We start from the raw sequence: 23660 nt of genomic DNA, 5'->3' as shown, positions 1-23660 counted from the left end.
TGAAAATCTTTTCCTGCACAGAAAGGAAAGCGTAAAATTGTGGATTGAAAACTCAAACAAAAACATAAAAAAAAGGAATCTCAAGCGAGCGGATAAAGCAAACACTGTGCATAGAGTTCAAAGCATAGACAAAAATCCAGATTCAGTGACCGAGAACCGCACACTCTTACGTTACTCTGGCCGGAAAACCCGGCAAGAAACAAAAGTCCGCTCTAGAACTCTGTGGCCGATAAAACAGTGCACGGAATCTTGCAACATCGTTTTGTTACCATTGACGATTTTTATCGAAATTGGTCCCGGTTAGTATAGGGAAGAAAATCGGTTTATGTGGTGTGCTGAAAGACACCACATCCAGCGCACAGTCAAGAGCAGCGAACACAGGCAGCTGGAAGTCATTGTTTGTTTAACGTTTCGAATTTTTATGCAGTCCTTTTCCTTTGCCAGCGATCAGAAAGGCGAACATAGAACATACAGAATAGGTACGGGGTCGATATGTGGAACTTTCGGTTGTCTGTTTGCACATCAAATAGTACGCCCTAGCCCATGGCTGGATGATTTGAAGAGAGGAAATGGACCACCCTTGTTGTGTCATCCGCAGCGCGGCCTAATGGGTGGTGACCGCTTTCGGGTGAAGTGGTTTCTGGAAGCGCACTTTTTCGACTGTTTGTCAACTTCAGGAATGTTGGCCTATTCTCGTGCGTTTGATTAAATCACACACTTTATTAGTTAATCGAACCATCACCAGACTCGCTCCCGCGGGGGAGTGAAATAATTTCCCATACTCAGTTGCAAAAAACGATAGCAGGATAGGATGCCAAGATTTCGAAACTCGAATAGAAATTCCTGAATAAATTGAATTCTTTCGATTTACTTCCGTCTCGACTGCTGGCAAGCACTCGACTCGATGAAGTCGATTCTCATTCGGATGGAAAAACGGACGAACGAACGCATCCTTCCGTCGAGCAAGTTCTGTGATTGAGCAAAACGAGCGTAATTAAGACAAAGTTTGTTCCTTCCTTGCAGCTTATTGCCAGGAGTTCCTACATAGTACCACCACCATACACGGCTTCGAACGGGTAAAATGAGAAATTTTACGTAAAGCAGGATAGATAGGATAAATTAACAATATTTTGATTAAATATTTATCAACTTACAAGGCATTTGAGCAAGCAAAATTTCTCGAGTCCGACTTGTTCCTCGGGTGGAATTCAATTTGCAATTATTTTTGTTTGTTTTTGGATGCCGAGGTGAATTGAGTAGTGTGAAGTGCGATTTTCGATACCTAACTCTACGATAAAGTTATGTGTGCATGCGATGATGGCGGACTGCTTTAAGGTGAAGACGCTCGATGGAAAATGAAGATGTTGTTCTATGCTTGATATGTGATTTATGATAAATGATTTTTCACTTTAGTTTGTTTAATTAATTTCAAGCTGTGTGTTCGAATTTTAGAGTGAATGTCAAACAGTAACAAATATCATCAGCGTTGAAGCGTTGGGTTAGGTTGTTTTATTTTTTCAACAAATTATTGAACAAATATACCGATTCTATTTGATAATTCAATGATTTTATTTCAAACCATTTACCAAAACCATCTTCAATTTCTTGGCCATTGAATAAAATCAACAGATACAAAATTTATTTTCTTCAAATATGATTAACACACTGCGCAGAGTACTTTACTGATTGTGTCTGCATTTTGCACCAATGAAAAAAGTTTGAATGAACATAAAAAAAATTAAATTCAAATCCAATCCAAATTAAATTTAATTCCAATTCAAATACATTCTGTTTCTAATCCAAATCCAATCGAAATCCAATACAAATCCCATTAGGGGCCATCCATATTCTACGTGGACAGATTTTTAACGATTTTGACTTCCTCCCTCCTACCAATCCGTGGACAACTGCCCATAAAAATTCAAAAAAAAATATATGAATCGTGGACATAAACCCCCCCCCCCCCCCCCCACCAGCGCTGTCCAAGTGGAATATGGATGGCCCCAAAAAAACAAATAACGAAAAATGAAACCTGGTTCTAATCCAAATCCAATACGAATCAAATTAAATTCCGATTCAAATTTAATCCAAATTCAATCGTAATCCAATAAATATCTAATCCTGTTCCAATCTGAATCAATTCTAATCAAATTCCAATACAAATCTTATCCTAATCCAAATCCAACTCCAATAACATTTCAATCCAATTCCAATCCAAATTTATTTCAAATCCAATCTAAATCTAATCATATCCCATCCGAATGCAGTCGAAATTACATCCTAAAAAGATACAAATATAAACCAAATCCAACCCAATTTCAATTCAATTTCAATCCAAACCCAATCCAAATTCAATCCAAACCTAGTCGGAATCTAATGTATATCTACTCAAAATCCCATCCAAACCCAATCAAAATCAAATCCAAATCCAATCTAAGTCTAATCCAAATCAAATCCAAATCCATTTCTATTCCAATAGAATTCGAATTCAATTCTAATACAATTCCAATCCAAATCCATTCCAAATCTTCCCAACAAAGAATTTTGTTGGTTTACAGCTTAAAAAGCTATTATTCAGTGGATTTCGGTTGAACTACAGCTTAACAAGCCGTTATTGAACAAATTTGTTTGTTGGGTTATCCAAATCTAATTTAAATCTATTTCAAATCCAATCCAAATCCAATCCTATTCTAATTCAACTCGAATCCAACTCTAATACAATTCCCATCAATTTCCAATCCAAATCCAATCCCAACCAAATAAAAAACCAACCAAAATCCAACCCAATTCCAATCCAAATCCAATCCGTAGCCAATCCAAATAAAATTCAAAGCCAAATACAAACCAACTTTAATCCAAATCTAGTAGCTTTACAATCCAAATCCAGTACATTTATAATCCAAATCCAACCAAAATCCTATCCATATCCTATCCAAATCAAATCCAAATCCTTTCAAAATGCAATCCAATTCCAATCCAAATCCAATTCCAATCCAAATCCAATCCAAATCCAATTCCAATCCAAATCCAATCCAAATCCAATCCAAATCTAATACGAATCCAATCAACTTCCAATACAATTCTAATCCAATTTAAATCCAAATCCAGTTCATTTACAATCCAAAATCAATCCAAATCCTATCCAATTCCAATCCAAATCCAGTTCATTTACAATCCAAAATCAATCCAAATCCTATCCAATTCCAATCCAAATCCATTCAAAATAAAATCTCATTCCAATCCAATTTCAATCTAAATCCAAATAAATCCAGTACAAATCCAATCAACTTCCAATCCGATTCCAATCCGATTCCAATCCAATCCCAATTCAATTCCAATTCAAAGCCAATAAAAATTTAATCTAAGTCATAACCAAACCCAATACAACTGAAAGCCGAATCCAATCCAAATTTTCTTTTTTTAATCCAATATAGTTACAAGTTAAATCTAGTACATTTACAATCCAAATCCAAATCCAATCTGAATCGAATCCAAAATCAATCCAAATTCAATCTAAATCCAATCCAAATCCAATGCAAATCCAACCCAAATCCAATCCAAATCCAATCCAAATCCAATCCAAATCCAATCCAAGTCCAATCCAAATCCAATCCAAATCCAGTCCAAATCCAATTCAAATCCAAATCCAATCCAAATCCACTCCAAATTAAATCCAAACCCAATCCAAATCCAAACCAAATCCAATCCATATCCAATCCAATTCCAATTCAAATCCAATCCAAATCCAATCTGAATCCAATTTAAATCCAATCCAAATCCAAGCCAAATCCAATCCAAATTCAATCCAAATCCAATCCAAATCCAATCCAAATCCAATCCAAATCCAATCCAAATCCAATCCAAATCCAATCCAAATCCAATCCAAATCCAATCCAAATCCAATCCAAATCCAATCCAAATCCAATCCAAATCCAATCCAAATCCAATCCAAATCCAATCCAATCCAAATCCAATCCAAATCCAATCCAAATCCAATCCAAATCCAATCAAAAACCAATCCAAAACCAATCCAAAACCAATCCAAATCCAATCCAAATCCAAATCCAAATCCAATCCAATCCAAATCCAATCCAAATCCAATCCAAATCCAATCCAAATCCAATCCAAATCCAATCCAAATCCAATCCAAATCCATTCCAAATCCAATCCAAATCAAATCCAAATCCAATTCAAATCCAATCCAAATCCAATCTTAATCCTTTCTAAATCCAATCCAAATCCAATCCAAATCCAATCCAAATCCAAATCCAAATCCAAATCCAATCCAATCCAAATCCAATCCAAATCCAATCCAAATCCAATCCAAATCCAATCCAAATCCAATCCAAATCCAATCCAAATCCATTTCAAATCCAATCCAAATCAAATCCAAATCCAATTCAAATCCAATCCAAATCCAATCTAAATCCTTTCTAAATCCAATCCAAATCCAATTCAAATCCAATCCAAATCCAATCCAAATCCAATCCAAATTCAATCCAAATCCAATCCAAAACCAATCCAAAACCAATCCAAATCCAATCCAAATCCAAATCCAATCCAATCCAAATCCAATCCAAATCCAATCCAAATCCAATCCAAATCCAATCCAAATCCAATTCTTCTCTTTCACTATGAAATGTGATAAAATTTTCAATTTAAATTTAGTTTTAATTTAGTTTGAAATCGCGCTGAATAACGCTTTTCAAAATAATTGAAAATTTTTTCTGAAGACTAGAAAAGGTGAAAAACTTCTTCCATATTGAACGCAAAATTGAACCAACTAAAAGAGATAAACAAAATTTAAAATGAATACCTTCTAACGGCTAGACTCTGCGATATAAAATTTTGATGCGAAATTGAGGCAAGGGTTTTTAGGCAAAGTGTGAGGTTATAAATGAAAGAATAAAAATCATCCAAAATTAGACATGAAATCGTTGAAAACAGTCTGTGGAACCAGAAATTTTCAAAGAGATTTAAATTAGATCCGGAATTTTGAAGATGTTTCTTTATACTAAAAAGACGGACACAAGAAATGAAATCGCGATTTCATGTTCCTGAGAGTCAGAACGGGGGGAAACGATATCAAAAAAAAAAAAAAAAAAAACGTACGAAATAATTTAACCAAAAATCGCAAAAACTTGCTGAAAGACGCGAAAAGAACTTCAATGAACAGATCTAAAACTATTGGGATATTTCTCTCGAAACCGAAGAGTGGGAATAAGTGATATTTCATATTAAACGGAAAATTGCTGAAAAATTCTCACTGCAGCCGGAATTACTTCAAAATTTTATCAATCTACACCAAATAAATAAATTATATAAGCAAAAATTTTCAATCGCTAAAGCCTGCAAGTAATAAGGAAATCAGAAAACTCCAACAAAGATTGGCCAATGAAAGCACTACATTGATTTTTCCCCGCAATGTGATAAGTTATGCATTTTTCCCCCCGCTCGAAGACTTATCTCCAATTACAGCTGGCTATTTTTCAAGGGCATCTGGCTTTGATCTGAAGCCTGTATAAACTTCTAACTGCAGCAATAATGACTGAAGAGAAGGGAAATCTTTTTAATTTTACACTTGCCTGGCAACCATATCAGACGGACGGAAACTCAAGCTCAAGGCTGCCGCCGGAATGAAACGTTCCGTTTTGAAAAGGATTGATGAGGAAATGAAAAATTAAAAATTCTACGCATACTTGATCCTTTTATTTTCCATGTTTTACTCCTTCCTCGTAGTCGGCAATCGGGGCGTTCTTCTTCGATGCTCTTAAGCTAGTGCACTATACGAAAAACCTAAGTTTCGTCAAGTGCTGTTTTATCCTTTAAGCGAAAAATTTGAGTAACAGAACACATTTTTTTTCAACGGTGCAGCAAGTCAGCATGTTTCCCACATCCAATGTTAATAAAAATCTTACTTTCAATCCTTTCACGAAAAAATTTCCAAACACAAAACATTTTCCCCTCGCCCCAGCTGCTAACCGGGCACTTTTTATCCCATTGATAAAAGCCTGTTTACCATCGTGCGAATGCATGCCGGTTTTTTGGTCCCGAAGATACGGCAAGATTACTCGAAATGGCGCGAAGGGGGACTGGGCAAACCGGGTCTAGAGCGAACGCAGAACTGCGTCGGAATGTGTACGAAAATATTATGACATGCATTGTTTGCACTAAAAGCCGAAAGTGGTCCTTCCGATAAAGTGCCTCTGCCCGGACTTTCGAAGCCGCTTCCAGGGGGGCTCGACTCCCGACAGTAAACTCATCATCCAGTGTTTGGCAACATCCGAACGGGGGAACGAAGAAGCTTGGGTAGAGTACAAAAAAATGGCGTGTGTGAGTTTTCATTCCCTGAGAGGTTGGAACCAGTAAAGTGTCATTCCGTTTTTCCGCAGACGGTCTTCTTTCACCCTACCGGTGCTTACCACTTCGGAAGGCAAATGTTTGCCAAGTGGGAATTGAATGGCAAGACTTATGCAAACAACACAATGTGATGGTAAAGATCCGGAAAGGATATTATTTGTGATACTTTTGCTATGTTGAAAATGGGCCCAAGTAAAAAAATATTATAAGAGGATTTTTAAAATTACAGTTTCAAACAGTTTATGCAAGTCGGTTGACTTGCTGAGTTCTGCGGGGCAACATTTGTCTAATGACATACACATTTCATCATCAGATAAATTAATTTCTTCCATCATACCGGCAAATCAATTAGCGAAGCAATATTTTGCCTCAAGCATCAATATGTCACAGCAGTGTTTGTCAGCGTCTAGTAAAATCAATTCTTCAAAATGATCGAAAATCCCTTAACACACAAGCATTCAAGTCGAAACAGATCATCATCACCTCACCAGTGGAGAAAAAATAAATAAATCACTCCGGCCAGCATAAGTCGATCCGAGTAATAAACCTTTCAGCCTGTTTTTTGTCTCTGAGCCGGGTATTTTCACCGTTTTCTATTTTACGGTTTATACATTTATCCCAGCGCACGCTGGGTTAAACCGTCTTCCAGTAGCCGGTTGGAAAACGTTTGAGCGCATTGACAAATTTTCTTCGGAACCGAAATATCCGAATCCATCAATCTCGCAAGTCACAGCACCCCGATCGGTGCCAACAGGTCTCCGGAATTTTCCTTCTCTCATTCGGTAGCGAGAATCGGGCAACTGCCATGTGAAAAACTATAGGCGTTTATTTTTCTTTCCGAAAATGTACCGTCGAACCTTACACTGAGAGGGAAAATTCGAAAAAAAGAGGGAAAAGAGTTGAAGCAACCGGGGAATTTGATTACGGGGAAAAAAATCAGAACCTTTTTAAATCCGAAAGAAAATAAAACATCACAAGATATTGCCAGCCGATTCGGAGAAGCACCGTGACATCGTCGGTTGCCTCGGGTCACGGGTGGCGGCATGTGGGTACATGTGTGTAAATCAAATAAATAGCCGATAAAGGGAACCCTTTGAAGACCTCGCCACGAAATATGTAGTAAAAAAAGACCGAAAGACACGACGGGTAATGCGAGAAAGTGGAGTCTTTAAAACAAATGAAGTTTTATGTTCATTAAAATGTAAATAGTAAAATATTTATTCTCCCGCCGATAAACAGAGCTAAATCCAGTCAGTGCCGAGAGGGGCGGCAGCGCGCGGTGACGGCGGCGACTAATAAAGAGAAATGGAGATTCCATTCCGTGGGGTTGGGATTCTTCAGGGCAGACAGAAAGGTGTGAGCAGTGCTGCTGTGTTTAGAATTCCGTAAGTCACGTTTACAGACAATTGAAGGCTTGATTGTCACACTTTGATGTTAGAAATGTTTGCCCATAATGTCAGCGTGATTACGATTAGAATGGAAAAAATGTGGCTGTAATGTGTTTTGTTTGTAGTTGGCTTTATAAACTATAGAACAAACCAATAATAATAATCCATCGCTCAGGGAGGGGAAAAAAGGTGTTGTTTGGTTGTTCAAACACTACAAAGCGGAACAAAAAAAAAATTTTTGATGAGAGAATTGTGAAAAAAACTTACCAGTAGGAAATTATATCATGAGTACAAGCCAATGTCATGCGATGCGGTAGTATTGTTCAGCGTTGCATCGTAAGCTAACAGTTTAAATTAAAACAATGACAAAAAGTTTGGAACAGTATATAGAAGATATGGAAATGCTAAACGGACAGTTAAAGGTTCCATGAAAAAACAAGAAATAAAATTCGGAAATACCGATACAGAAATCAAGCGATAACAAAGCACAAATACTCGATGCCTAAATAAAAATTGAACAAAATGATGATTATGTATAAATTTAAAGGCACTGAAAGAACATTGGATAAAACTTAGATATGAGTATGATAGAAATATTAGGGCGCTACTGAGGGACCATCCACATACCACGTGGACAGATTTTCAACTATTCCAAGCAATTGGTCCATTCACACTAGAATCAATGCATTTCCTTATTTTAAGTAACTTATTTTTGGCACATTTTCTACGTATTTGGACCATATATTCTCGAATTAACGCATAACGGCATATGTTTTGCCTATTTTCGGCCCAATAAACATTAACTTTTTTACCCTCTTATTACTTGTCCAAACTATTTCTGGTCAATTTTTTCTAGATGCAATTCATGTAACCAAATTTTTGGCACGTTGAGAAGCCTGTTTTAGGCACACTTATATTTTATGAGTTACACATTTAACGTCTTTCTGGGCATTGATCCTATAAAAACGCACGACGCACTTGCTTTACTATGTGGGACACACACATGTGTGATATTGAACAAGGGGGAGCAACTAGGTAGGAAAGTAGATTGCGTTGTTTGTTTTGCATCTCGGAGCTAAAAAAATCCAGCCACCCGTCACGCATGTTTGCTCTTCGAATGCTTTCAAATTTGTGTCAGCAGTGCGCATTGCGGTGTACTTCTGTGTATTCTCACAAGAGTGATTCACTACTCATGTTTCGCTCAGCTGTGGTATAAGCAGCAAGTTTTCAGCAAACGAGTAGAAGAAAAAATTGCCACGTGCAGCGTTCATGCTGGGCAAGAAGTGAGCGAGAAGTGAGAAGTATTCATCCTGATTTTTCCACATATTGAGGAGAATAACAAGCCTGTAGGACATGTTTACGTTAGTTTTAGCCGATTTAGTCTAGGTCTACTGCAGTTGACTTATTTTAGGTACATGTAACGAAAGCCTGACAAAGTCGTTTTCAGTTGACAATTGGGTTATTTAGCTATATACGATGGGTCTTATAAATGAGCCAAAGAGGGAGCAAAATTAGATTTAAAAAATAAATCATTGCCTATTCTTTTAAATGAAGAATAAAAATCGCTCTAAATCGCTTAAATAACAGTTATAATTTAACCCCAGAGTTAATACATTGACTCCATTTGATAGATTTTGGTATATGCAGCAACCTATGTGTGTCAATTTATTCAAAAAATTATGTATATACCTACTCTAGTTTTGGCACATTTATAATATTTTGAATCACATTTTAAACTGTATCGTAGTTTTAGGATCGTTTAACTTACAATCAACAAATTTACCTAACTTTTGGTACACTTATATTGTTTCAAGTTATTAGAAGTAGTGCAGATACACGTTTTCAAATTAGCAACCTATTTTTGGTCCATTCACTGTATTGCCCATTTATTCTTGAACTAATGCATTCATCCTATTTAATGCTCTTTTAGTATTCTTATTTTGATATGTTCACCTCATTATTCATAACATTTCTGTTAAGCCTATTTTCGGTCCGTTTGCTCTAAAATTGTGTAGAGCTTATCTTCCATCGGCTCATAAACGAAGCTAATTTTAGTGGTGTAATTAAGCCTATGGAAACGCGTGTGATAGTCGAAGTGAACACAGAAAAGATGCTGCTAAAGATAAGTATACTACCGCGCATAGCATGTCAGTCCCACCTGCATTTACAGCAAGCCGAGGAAAACGCGTTTTTATTTGATTTTATAACATTGCTTCTTGGGAGATGGGACAATATGTTTGGGTGTTTTCCAGCAGTTTTGACGTGGGACTACGTCTTTGTTTACTATACTGGGATGCATTCTGTAAAATTGGAAATGAAACTGGCAAATGTTGCGTCAGATTTCAAACGCTAATAACAGCATAACCACATGATGGATAACAATAATCAATATGTTGTTGGATAGATAAAATGTATAACAATTTGTTGATATGCTAGTTATCATTTTAATTTCATTGTTAAGCCGTAAAATTGATAAAAAGTTCTAATGACAAATTTACGCGAATAATGAACCAATTGCATGCAAGCATTCCTAGCACAGACGACGTGAATGGACACCATCCGTTCCCTGTGATATTCCCTGTATCAATATCGAAATAAAAATTGACAGAGTCTCCCAGTCCCAATAGGTCAATTTATTTTTGCTTCCATGAGCTTAGACTAATACGATGTCTCGAAGGTAAAAGTTTTCCGGAAAGTTTGAAACAATTCCCATTTTAGAACAATTTCTATACCTGCTTTCATAACCTAATAAAAACTGATGTCTTGAAAGGAAACATGCTGGTAAAAGCAACAGTACCAGTGGATTGAAGAGCCGCAGGTTTCTCGTTGTCTATGATTGCAGCGGTACTCTTCTATTCGTACCTGCGGTACACTTCTATTCTTACTGCAGCACTATTATTCGTACTGCAGCGGTACTATTCGTATTGCAGTGGTACACTTTTGTTCGTTCATTTCTATTCATGTGCCATCGAGGAAAACCTGCAATGCTGCTGTTGTTGGTGATTAAAAGTTTATCTCATAAATATGATTACCATAAGTTACTCAACGAGAATTGTAAGATTTTGCAACGGATCTCTATTTAATTTTATCTTCGATATTCATTAAATAATCGTGACCGGATAGTATCGAAAGAGTAAATTCTCAAATATACACATTTATAGAAGAGTAAGGGCCTACGAATGCTGTTGAATTTTTGGATTATTTACTAAGATTCATTCAGAATATCTTTTTACATTTCAAAATTGTTAGATGATATATTATTTTTCTAAGCTTTACCATTATAAACGTATATAAGCTGTCTTCGTAATACAGCGAATGTATATAGTTGTAGGCAAATGAGAAAAAATGTCAAGCAAAAAACAAAAATGGAATTGTTGAATGCTACGATTTATTGCTGGAACTTGTTAATAATTTTGTTGAACATATCTTCTTAGGGGCTTCCATATTGTTTTGAAAGTATCCATATTATAGATTTTATTTAATCAGAGTTAAATAAGACAAAACCATTCATTATTATGACGTAAGTATTATTGGATTTGGTTTTTGAGGATATAGAGTAGTTCTGTCTTTGACGCATTACGAGAAATTTTTGGTGCTTCTTCAACAAGCACTTTGTCAAATGCATGTTGTTTGCACAAAAAAATACTACAGGCATAATATCGCCAAACAAAAACATTATTCTTTGGAGTGTTGTTGAACATATTTCAAAAAGCGATTTCCAGGGGAGGCTGAAAATAAAAATACGTACAGTCACTGAGCAAACAGATTGATTCTGTCTGCAGACTCTGTATATTTTGTAACAAAAAATCCCCTAATTACAGTGTTTAGTCCCATGTCACCATTTCATACAACCCTAGAGCTGTATGCCTTGTAGTATTTCAAAACAAAGTTGTTGAGCTCATCCATTGTTACGAAACTATGCATTGTTAGCTACCATTTATGCGTAACAACTCAATTTTACTGAAAATGCAAATGGGACTGACTTGCTATGCGCGGCAGTATAGTGCATAGGCAGGAGGTACTTTAAAAGTGATACTTCCAAACTTGTGTTGCGTTGGAAGTGACAACCAAAAGTAGCGTCATAAAAGCTAAAAATACTATTAAAATCTAATGTTGACGATGAGCTTACCTAATGGAAAATTACTCTGGAATGTACTGCCAGTACTTAACCATAAAATAAAGCGTCTTAGGAAGGTCGGTTATATTAATATCTTTGACTTAACAACAAAACATAATTAAAAAATAGAAAACCCCACAACTTTCACCGTCAGGTGTTGGTTTTTGCTGCTTCGTACCCTTTGGCAGAAAAATTCGTCGAATATTAGGAAGGACCTCGATCCTTCGATAATTTGCTTAATTCATCGTCATTACGATTAATTGGTCAAAACACCATGCCAGAGACAGGGAGATTGCGGGTTCAAGTTCTGTCGGGATGCGGTATATTTATCCAAATCTGTATCATATTTCCAGTTCGCTTATTTTTCGCTTTCCCTACTGCACACATTGTCTGCTTAATGAACTTGAATGTTAACGGGTAAAAGCCGTTGTTAAAAATAGAAATTTAGTTCGAAAAATTTAGCCTTACGGAGCCCCTTCCATTGTTGTGTCGCACTTGCAAGCACGACTCAGACTGACTTTGGTCTCGATCACGCAGGTCTATAAGAGTTATCAGCATCAGCTGACACTTCTGTGTGTAATGAGACATTCCTTTCAGTCTATAAATAACGCTTGCATAGCAGTGTGTGTAGTTAGGGATGAGCAATAGAATAAGTCGGTAGTGGAATGTGATACGCATATAGATTGTGGAACAGTACCACCGTCCCCCGTAGTTTAATTGGTCAAAACACCATGCCTGAGACAGGGAGATTGCGGGTTCAAGTCCTGTATCATATTTCCAGTTCGCTTATTTTTCGCTTTCCCTACTGCACACATTGTCTGTTTAATGAACTATCTTTAGGTATATCTCTTTTTGTTGTTACTCATTCGTACGTTGCATAAAATCCAAAAAACAAAGTGTCGTAGGCACACGCAAAAGTTGGACTGTGCGTAACCACATCAATATTGTGTCTTTTTAGAGCAACTTTTGTACTGTTTCGGAACCAGTACAACGAATGCGTGTTGTACATAACGCATTCGGTGCTCTTGCGAATATTCAATGTATTGGATGGCTCAAAATCACAACAAACCATTTTTCATAGCGCTTCCATATCTATCTCAAAACTTGAATCACTGCTCAATTATTCATCTCACGATGCCCCCATATTCATCACACTGTTAATCATGAATGAACGTAGCCGCAGCCCGTCGTAGTAGGTTACCTTGATATCCGCTGTAGTTGCTTACGTGCAAAAACTGGTAACCTAGGTAACCACTGCAGTGCTAACGATTTATGTCACTTATGTCGGAATAATTCAACATTTTCAGTATGATTTTTTCGTATTAATAGAAACCGATTTGGCAACTTTTGATTTTCTTCAACGCAGTGAAAACAGATGAAAATACATACAGTTGAAATTTAGGAATTGTAGAAATTCATCTCATATATTTCTGCTAATTAAAGCTTGTTTTTGGAAATTTAAGGAGAACATTTCAAAGATTAAAGTATTCTTAGTGTAGTGAGTGATTTTGTTTAGTGATTACAATAAAAAAGTGGTCCGCTAGTGATTAAAAAAAAAACTTGAGATGAATAATGGTGCAGTTCCACTATATAGATAGAGAACATCAACTAACCGTTCCGATCGCGCATACACTGATTCAACGATAAGTTGTAGCTAATCACAGCGTGCGAAGAGACACTTCTTCTCAAACACACAAATAACTCTCAAAACAATACGAAGTCTTAAAAGCTTAGACGCATCAAAAGGTCCCAGACCTAATAAACTGCTGCTCCCATGTTCTTGAAAAATCTTTCATGAAGGACTTACAGTTCCATTAGAATGCCTCTTCAATTTATCTCTGGAAAATGGGAAACTCTCAGAAACCTGGAAATGTCTTCATATGATGCCTTTTTTTAAAATGCGAAATCTGACGATCGTAACTACCGTGAAGATGCCACTATATCTTGCATTCCAAAACTTTTTGAATCACTTGTAAATAACAAATTTTTTCAGCAAGTAAAAAACCATATCACTAGTGTTTCGACAGGAACCGGATCTCGGACTTGTGAACTAAGTGTGACACTTAACTGCACTTAATTAAAACGACAGTTTTCAGGAACTACAATTGCTCAAGGCTTAACGTTTATTTACTCCGTAACGATCGAGTGGATGATAAATTGCAATCTGCGCGCACTGTTGGATGTGAGATAACTGTCAAATTCTAATCAGATGTGATCATTTTATCGCTTCGGGTGGACGATATATAACTGATAATGGGAGAGTGAGATTTGATCGGATGCTGCTAATGGGAGTGTGAGTGTATGGAACAATCTTATCGTTAGGGTATCATGCTGAATTGTGTCCAAATAACTAGTAAACAGTATGGTTTCTTTAAAAGTCGCTCAACAACCTCGAATATTTGGGAATTTGTGATGCGATTGATAATGATAGGCACGTAGAAGCCCTTTACTCTGACTAGTAAAGCATTTGACCGAATCGACATACCATTATTACTCTTCAAACTGCAAAATTGGATTGGCATCTTAACATCTATGTTGGCTCCGGTCATATCTAACAAATGGTGAACAAATAGTACGCTTTCAAAACATGCTCTCAAAACCCATTTCAGTCACCTCTGGGGTGCTCCAGGGTTCGCATTTGGGTCCACTTCTTTTCATTTTGTATGTAAACGACATTTTTCTCATATTTAACAAACAGACGACATAAAGCTTTTCTTGGAAATCATTAACTCTAGCGACGCAGTAAAATTAAAAGCCTGCTTCAACTCAATGTCAAAAAATGTAACGCAATAACGTTTAGTTGAAAAATTGAATCACCATCACTAGGAAATCAAATTTTAAATGAAATTCTTATACTACCACACTCCAAGAACGCGTAAAATCAGTCCAAAAACAATTCCTTTTATACGCGCTCCGCAACTAGGATTGGGCTGCATTTCTTCTGGTATTGTATGAACCACGTTGCATACTCATTAATCTGCAAACACTTAAACAGTGCCGCGAATTTGCAATGAGTCATAGCCAGTATTTTAAATCGTATAGATTTGCCAGCATCGCTATCACAACTCAACTTTTATACACCCTCGACATTTAAAAAAGTTTAGCACGTAGGAAAAATATTATAAACATTGTTAGTAACAACTGTAATGAAATATTGTATGTAGTCTATATTTGCTTGACGAATTGAATAAATAAATAAAATTCACAAAAATAGCATATGTAGTTGATCCGGATGTGTTAGGAACGGGGCGCAATAGTTTTCGATTTAGCGACACTAAAGTATATTTATTAGTATTTGGGATACAAAAGGGGTCGAGTGGTTCTTCAGGAACGTTTAGCGTAATGTGATGATACTTTATCTGGCCAAAACACATACCCTCTATCGGCATGGTGCTTTTCAAGAAATTAAATCAAACTTTAAGTTTTCTTAGAAGTGTACAATGCGTTTGTGCAATGCTTCTCGTTTCGACGTCATTTTGAACAAAATTGCATAAACAAACCAAAAATTCTAGCATAAAGAGAAGATACATACATTCCTCATTTCCCTCTGAGCGTGTTTGTTGTGGATTAAGAGAACCTCAAAAATATTTCAAAATTTTAGTTGAACCATAGACTAACTAACTAACAGTCAACAGTTAACAAAAATTCAAAACATACCGTAGTGTAAAAGGTAACGAAAAGTCATTTTGTTCGGATGTGAACTGTAAAAAATAATAAAATAAATCGGGACATAACTTTCAAACAAAAAATGAAACGATTGATTTGGCTGAGAGCCTTACATTATTTGAAATTTATCAGAAGCTCTTAGAACTATATATCCAAAGTTCATAGAATCACAATAAAATCTAAAAAAAGTAACATTGCCAATTTCCCGGCAAACTCTAAGCATGTTTTCCGAATGGTACTTACAAAAACTCATCCTTTAAACCGTGCAGCGGAGATTTGCTGTAAAAAGTTCACTGCAATTCGAAAAAGGAGTGATCTGTGAACGATTGTCAGAATAACTGTTTTGGATAAGGGAAATTACACAGAAACATCGGAAACCCTGTTTCTGGGCCAGGCACGACAATCAATAGAATAAACCTAAAACTATTTGATGAGTGTGTTTGTGAAATTTGTTAATCGTGCAAACATACTAGTTGAACGATAGACAAAGCAGTATTTAAACCGCTCGCCTGGTTACAACGTTTGGGATCGTATGCATCACATATCACTAATGTTCACTTTTTCAATAGACCATTAATTAGACACTTGAAAGACATGTACCGTACTGCACGCTTTACTTTCCACCTGAACAACAGCGCGGCGTTCTAATCTAAATTTCAAACCAGTCTGCGCTGCTTTGGCTCTCTGTCAAGTTCATTCGTAGGAATAATTCAACAATGAAATTGAAATTTCTTCCTTCTTTTAGGGAGGCAGAGCGCAGGCGGTGCGGCTTATTTCCGAAAGTGTTTGTTTTCGAGTGCAACTCCTGTCTACCGGCCTGTCGGAGTTCGAAGTGCTAGAAGCAGAATTCACGCGAAGGTGAGCTGAATAGTAAATGCAGCTCGTCTTGGTCGTCGTCATCGTCATCAGCGTTGCTTCCCTATTGCTGCGGCGCGGCTGAATGTAATTGAGGAAGCACTGTAGAAACGGAGAATGTAAATTGAATGCATGTTATTTAAGTTTTTGTCGAAAACAAATTGAAAGTTTGGCTTTAGAATTTGAATGGAGGTTTTTCTGGCCTTGTTGCATTCGCACCTAGGTTCCTCGGAGTCGATAGAAACTTTCGGTGCAGTGTGAATTTATACTACCTAATTTGTTGATTCACAGCTCGGGGGATTTTAGGGTTTTGTGTGCTGGAAGGAGTGGGTTATAATGTTAAGAGTTGGTTGTTTGTTGGTAAAGCAGAGAATGTTTGAGGAGGTATTGTTACTGTTATTTGCTTTGAAATTAAATTTAATGATAGACTGCTCGGTTGAATACGAAATTTCTTAAGATCGGAACTTTGGTTGTCGATATACATACCTAAATAAACACTGTGGTATAGTATAAGAAAAGAGCAGCTATTGGTACATATTCCTTGAGTGGGTTTCTCGTCACAGCCATAAGTTCTGTTATTTTTGCCAAAGACCAAAGACCTACCAGGCAGACCAGGCTCTCATCCTAGTTGTTCATCTTAGACTGTGCCGCCAGAAGCACAGGCATAAAACAGAATAAACAAACACAATAAAATTTAATATCTTTCAAAATATTTATTTTCCTGCCACCCTCCATCCGGCCGTTTGAATTGCTGCTGTATTGGCACGGAATAGCGCTATAGGCAGCAGAAATATGACGGATTTTTGACACAAATCTATCGCCCGGCGGGACATGAAAACGGCCACCACAAAGCTAGCTCGGACCAGGATGGGGAACAAAGTCGTCAAAGCTAAAGAGCAGATGTTGGATGCAACAGTACAGTAAACAATTGCTCCCCTTTGGTTTCCCCCATGGTGTACACTAGAGGTGCTGCTGGCTATCCTGGGGATAATTCTCTCTCCTTCTCTAGTCTGCAGAAATGTCAGTCTAGTCTCGAAATTGCTTGCAGGCTTCCGCCCAGGAAGAGGCAATTGGGTTTGGATTTGCAAACCGCGCGTGACAAAGTATCGTGTTGTTTGTCTTTATCGAAGACGCAAAGATCCCGCCGCAATCTTCAGGTTCCTGTTTTTTGCTGTGGCTGCCTTTTGTGATCCCTGTCACAAGCCCTTCGAAGCGGCACATGTAACCCCTCTCGGCTAGAGAAATGCCATAAATATGCAATCTGCACTTCATCTTCGGCACTGTGGAGAGATGAGCAGATGTTTGTTTGTTTTGGTAGAGTGGTTTATCTTCTGGTCGGGTCTTTGTGTCGGACTTTTTGCATCTATAATTCACTCGAAATATAGCTACAATCGTGTTCTGAGCCTGCACCGTCACGCGGGGTAAATAAATAGCAAATAAACGCTGCTTATGTGAGCTGTGCTTTGATGAATGGCAAATAGAAAAGTGGTCGTAAGAATCAGTCGAGGAATGGCAAATTTGTCAACGGTCTTAGCACCTTTTCTGTTTGAGCAAATGAAAATGCAAACGCGATCAATTAGCACGCCGTGCGTGCATGTGTAATAACTGTGCACTTAATCCGTTTAGCATAACGGAAATGGCCAATACTTTTAAAATGGAATTTACAGTCATAAATGACCTGCTCGGTGTTTATTTTGAGAAACAAATCTTTTCGGAGTAAAATATAATGTGTTTTGGTCAGTAGTCTCTACCAAAATAAACAGTAATCTAATTTGAATATTTTTCTCCTAGGACGAAAATATTTCCAGTATTGATCGAAACGTTGAAAATTTAAATTGCCAAACGAACGGATTTAGATTAAGCACGATGGTCTTTCGTGTTGACTACATTCAATGAGATATAATCAATAAACAATTTATTTCCGAAAAAAGTACCATAACCTAAAAGTTATAAATCCGATCAAACGACAAACGTTATTAACGGACAAAACAGGAGTCTTTTTGAATGGAATGAAACTTTGTACTGGTTTTTGACTGAGGAAACGAGACTTTTACACAGATAGGTTAGCTTTTGTTGAATGAAGCGTTATTTCATAAAAGTCTGTAGAAGAACCGCTCTTATATTCATATCAGCACCTATCATCACTCTAATTTGTCGAATTTACCGTTAATTTTTTTTTAAGGTAAAATTAAAATTACTTCAACTTAAGACAGAAAAAAAAACAGCAGAATTTAACGGTTTAAACAAACAACTATTTGTTTCAGCTAGAGCTGATTTTGCACGCGCTCTGTGCTTAGTGTGTTAATTTCCTGTTACGTCAAAACGAAGACGGTCTCTACACATTTTGACAAGAAATCATCAAGTGAGAAACAATTTAGGAAAAAGAGAGAGAGTAAACAGTACTTTGTGCTGCTCTTTGTGACATGTTGTCCAATTTTTTGATGTTCGTTTTCAAACAATTTTACTTTTTTTCAATGCGTTTTTCGGATTTCGCTTTGCAATTCTCTTACACACTCAGTGGTATATTTTCGGTGCAGGTGAAATGCAAGAGAGCAAGTTTTAAAATTTTGCAGTATGAAGCCGAGCATTGTCATGCAGTAGAATCACTTTTTTGTGCCACTGCTCATATTGTGGCCGTTTTTCGTGCAATGTTGGCCTAATCGCATCGATTGAAGAAGATTTTTAACAACTCATAATAAATAATACGCAGCATGACCTTCGCAGCGTGTACATTCAGCCGAGCCGATGTCGTGGAAGTATTATCGGTAGTCCCCGTGCCCTGTTTTCTTTGGATTTCTGTAATGAATCAATTTTTCATCACCCATCACAATGCGATGAAGAAACCTCCTCTTTTTTGACGCAGTTATTCACAGGCGAAAAAATAACGCTCAACGTCCCTTGGCTTTGAATCATAAGGAACACTTGATTTTTAATCATTCCCAAAATATGCAATCGCTTGTGAATGAATCAGCGGGTAACTCTTATTACCGAAGCAAGCTGTTCCTTCCTGCTTTTGACATGGATCCTCATTAAGCAATTCCTTCAATTCAGTGTCTTCAGAGGTTTTTGGCCTGCCTTCGCGCGGGCTGTCGTCAGCCAGGCTTCGAAAAAAGGCTGCGGTGAGACACTATACTGACGACTGTTCTCTCTTTCTACTATAACAGTCCCATGAATGCTATTCATGAGAGCTCACATACAGCTAAAGCTTACACAGGCAACGAAGCTGTGTTGTGTTGCACACGACAGCTCATTCTTGCGCATGTATTTTGTTAGTTCAGACATGACAGCCTAGTTTTGTTCATTTTGAGGATGTCCTGTCTGTTCGGCCTGCGTTGTTGACAGCCTGCTGATCAGCTGCGGCTGTCATCGATGATATTGTACTCGTTTCTCCTTTTTCTTAGGCCGATGCCATGCACCCATTGTACACTAAAACTGTTGTTAAAATTACTTCCAGCAAAAATATTAAACGCGAAATTGAAATGTTTCGAATGGTGTTTAAAAAAAAAGCTAAAACAGATATTTGAGTTCTATATATTTTCTATATAGCACCTACTAGGGTCACTTGGTGTGTGAAATGAACCTCAGCTCGAATCTCACTTCCTTCGCGGGGAAGTAAAATACGAAGTGCCCTGTCAGTCGATATAGTAACTTTTTCCTCGGTCTTCCTCTTCAGCATTCGTTTGAGCTTCTTGTCGCTCAGGGTCGTCGGTCGTCCGGAACCGGGCTTTATTTTGATGCTCTGATAATCAACCGTGCCAAGATGTTGTAAACGCCGGAACCGGAAGTATCCGAAATCCACAAAGTGCCGCACGGTGTCCGTTGCTCACTAATGTGTCAGTGCGTGTGAAGGTAAAATAATGAAAAATCGGTAATTTTTGTCCACTTTTTTAAGGGGTTATATACATTTTTGGTCGAGAAAAATGAGGGAAGTTTGAATCTATTTTCAAGTGCATAGCACCATTTTCATTGCATCAAAGGGGTATTTTTCTGAAAGTACAGTTTATCAACAACAAAAAAATACGTTTGATTTTGAGATATACCAATTATTACTGGAGTAATTGCCGTTTCCCCGAAACGCTATTTTTTGCAGAGGCTGTGATCCTGATAGAGACTCAGCGGGTCAACCGAAATCAAAAAACTCATATTATTTCATTAGTTTAGAAGTGTGCCGGGTCCTTGAACGATCGCTTTTATGAGTATTTTGTTTTCAGTGCAAATGGGAACGTTTTTCCCAAAAAAATGCACGTTTTGAGCGCTAAAAATTGCATTAAAAATTTTTTTGCGGCAAAATGTAACTGTATGTTTCAAAAAGTGATCGTTCAAGGACCGGCGAATTTGATAACGAAAATTTAAAAAAAAGATGAAGAAAATCGGTTCAGTAGTTTTCCCGCAATCAGGATCACGGCTAAGTCATTTTTCGGAAAACACTATTCCGAGATAATCGCGTGTAAAGTTTCAAGTTTAGCTTATGCGGCCGAGGCGCGCTGCAAATCGCTCTAACTTTCCTCCTATTGCTCAGATCTTTATGAAAATTGGTGAAAATGTTCTCAAGATGTTGTATTTAAAGATAAAACAATACATTTTTTTTCGGTTTTTTGAAAACTAAAAAGGTATATAACCCCTTAATGCAAATATTAGGTGCAATCGCTCTGAAAAAATATCCCGATTCTTTAAAATACCTGCGTAGAACTATAAAAAATGCACCATTTGACTATAAAAAGTACTATTTGGGGAAAAAACTACGGGGAACGGCTCTCTTTGGGAATCATATAGAATTTTCTCATTGAAAAATAAACGAAAATCGAAGTGTGCTTTCATCCTAAAAAGAATAAAATATTGTATTAGTTTTCACAGTATTTTAATCGGATTTACGGTTTTCCAGTTTTTTTTCAACAATATATTAATTCAAGTTGCTTTTAGGGAAAAACTGTTCGAAACTTAGGTAGTAACTAGACACAGTGGTAATTCACGTTATAAAGTTTTAAAACTCGCTGGCGGCACAACAGAAAATATTGAAATTTCAGAAGAGAAGCTATCCGAATTTTCATCGGAAAATGCTAAATAAAATAGTTTTTGAAGTAGGACTATGTCTTACTGCACTATACCGGGGTACATTTTGCGGAAACTAAAACCAAGGTGTAATCAATAATCAGTACGTCTTTGAATTATTAAAATAATGGACAATTTTTTCAAGGTTAAATTTTCGCGAATAATGAACCAATCACGTGCGAGAACGCTAAGTACGTCTGTGGACTCAAACTGCCTGCTGCGATATCCTCTGGTATTTTTTTTTCTGATAAAATCTTTCTGTTCAAATGGGTTAACTAATGTTTGCTTCTGTGAACCTAGACTATTTTGATGTCTCGAAGGTAAAACTGTTTGACGATCTGCTGTTAGAGCGTTATTGAAACTGATGTCTTGAAGGAAAATATACTGGCATAGGCAACTGTACCGCAACGAGCCATGTATGAGTAGAGCGCTGGTCACTCACCGTCTAACAAGGCACCAGAACTCGATTACCATTTGAGTGCAACCACATTGCTGCTGCCGATGCACGAAAAATATCTGTAATTGAGGAAAATACATTGTTCTAATATAATTTTGGGACACCAAACTGAAGTTTGACGTTATTTTTGCAATAAAATTTTTCGTCGGTTTTAAAGTTTTAGATAATAAAATTTATCATGTCTGAAAGATTTTCGTTTACATAAAAAACAGAAACCTTGTTTATTTATTAGAAAAATAGAATAAATATTCATTCCAAGTATCAGTTAGAAAATATGTTTCATGTTGAAAAAACCATGATTTTTGCCTAAGTGGTTACATTTTGAAACTATTAGAAGATTTATTCCTAAATTGTCTTTACGATGGTTTCGATACCTTTTCATAATAGGATTCATATTATAATTCAGTCCTAAGTAATGGATTTTAACAGACCAACATATGACCACATCGTTGATCTTGCTGGATTCAAGATTTAATGAGCTCTTGGCTTTTGTGGATTTTTATACTGTTGGGTATTTCTAAATTGCCACAAGGCGTACAAGGCCCTTAGTTTAACTTACAGCTTCGATTTCATGGCTGCACTCATCAATTCCAAATCCTTTGCTTGAAGTGGTTTTAGCAGCTGAATCACCCGAAGAAACATCATTCTAAGCTGACAAAATCACGTTTTGGGAGAGCAGTATTACTGTTTTTCATTAATTTCGAAAAATAGTGGCAGGTGATTTTCGAAGAATTTCGCGCAGAAAACATCTATCACTCGAGTCAATCTCGACTCATAACATTTTTATTACTTTCGAAGAATTTAAAAAAATCTTAAATTTTTTATTTTGCTCATCGACACGAAAATCGGAATTTTTCCAAACTAGGTGTAGCTATTTAAAAAGCTAAAAATAAGATTCAATTCGAGAAAGAAGAAGTATAGAGAGGAAATCATGTAACTGTGACATCAAGATGGAGGTAGAGACATATATCAAATAGAAAAAAAAAAAACAAAGTAAAACGATCATCATGATTTTTTTTTTTTCAAATAAATTTTGTTAAATAGACAGTTAAGTTGCCTAAAACACTTCTAATCATTTTAAAATCGGCACCTTCAATGTGAAAATATTTTTCTAACAAAGATGGAGACGGAAATCATACAGCATTGCAATCCGTGAAAACCTAGGATAGTAGATTTTGCAGGAATGTGGTTGCAACACACTTTATCCTCATTTATATGCATTGAGGGTTTGGCAGCACGAACAATTTGAGCTTCGCAAAGGGTATTTTTTTCAGCACCGTTGCTAGATTTTGATAATTTCAAAGCACTCTTCAAATCTTTTCCACCACATTTAGCTTTCTACAAAGAAATATCAAACAAGACCACAATTTCACTAAACCATAATCTATTCGCCCGCAAAGTACCATCAAACTCGATTCAACATTCTGCGCCTGGCCGGTCGCGAATGACGTATACTCACTTGTGTGTGTGCGTTTTTGCTAACAACGAGACAAGTGGATGATGTCTTCCAGGTAATTTGCTTCCTCCAGTTGACGACAACGCGTTGGTGCCGTGCCGTGCAGCAGGAAAGAAAAAGTTTGTCCTTCCTTTCCTCGGCTTATCTCGTTAGCGGAACAACGACGAACAATGCTCAAGCGGGAAGTGCCTTTTGTCAATGTAATCCGCCACTTTAAACTGTACCGGCATTCGAGAGGAGTTTCGAGAATGTAGAAGTTGCTTCAGAATGGTATGCACGGCACAGCAAGGTGCGCGCGTGTTGTGGGTAGTT

General features: G+C 37.0%; 1 protein-coding gene across 2 annotated transcripts in view; it reads left to right on the top strand.

Moving 5' to 3' along the window:
- LOC129726430 (roundabout homolog 2-like) overlaps window positions 1-23660 on the top strand; it is a 224132-nt gene that overhangs the window by 120113 nt on the left and 80359 nt on the right. The window lies entirely within an intron of this gene.

Source organism: Wyeomyia smithii, chromosome 3 (assembly GCF_029784165.1).
Source record: "Wyeomyia smithii strain HCP4-BCI-WySm-NY-G18 chromosome 3, ASM2978416v1, whole genome shotgun sequence".
Taxonomy (NCBI): Eukaryota; Metazoa; Arthropoda; class Insecta; order Diptera; family Culicidae; genus Wyeomyia; species Wyeomyia smithii.
This window is presented reverse-complemented; position numbering and strand designations above follow the sequence as displayed.